At 40.9% G+C, this 602-nt stretch overlaps 1 non-coding gene across 1 annotated transcript; it reads right to left on the minus strand.

The window, feature by feature from the left end:
- Positions 1-258: 258 nt before the first annotated feature.
- Positions 259-362, minus strand: LOC147481577 (small nucleolar RNA R71). The gene has a single exon (XR_015207116.1). It is a non-coding gene; the product is annotated as a small nucleolar RNA R71 (small nucleolar RNA).
- Positions 363-602: the final 240 nt, after the last annotated feature.

Consider the following 602-nt stretch of genomic DNA (forward strand, 5'->3'; position numbering starts at 1 on the left):
TTAATTTATTACCCATTTTTCACGGTTTAGACCATGAAAAACCCTATCAGCACATGCGTAGGATTGAACAAGTCCTAACAACATTCCACCATCCTACGGTTGGCGGAACAAATTAAACTTCGTGGTATTTCCTTTCACCTTAGCCGATAAAGGCGGCATCTTGGTTAAGCGCCCAAACGCCTAATTATGTGGACTCGTGGGCTAAACTTGTTCAAATTTGTTTATGGAACATTTTACCCACCCCTAAAGACGGATGAGATGCTTTCCAAGATTCATTTTTTTCGACAAAATCCTCATGAATCATTTTCAGAGGCTTGGAATCGTTTCACCGATCTCCTTATAGAGTGTCCACATCATAACTTAGCGAAAGACACGTTAGTTCGTGCCTTTTTCAAAGAACTTCAACATCACCATAAAGAAGTCCTCGACATAATGAATGGGGGTAGTTTCTTAAGCAAAGGAGCCTCGGAGGCTTATAAATTTTTAGAGGATCAAACTAAGCGAAATAACAACTGGGGGGGTAGTGACGATATTCACCGCTCCGCTAGTTCATCAAATACAGTTAAGGCCGCCGGTATGTTTGAAATTAAACACAATCCCAA

This window comes from Coptis chinensis, chromosome 8, assembly GCF_015680905.1.
Source record: "Coptis chinensis isolate HL-2020 chromosome 8, ASM1568090v1, whole genome shotgun sequence".
NCBI classification, from domain to species: domain Eukaryota; kingdom Viridiplantae; phylum Streptophyta; class Magnoliopsida; order Ranunculales; family Ranunculaceae; genus Coptis; species Coptis chinensis.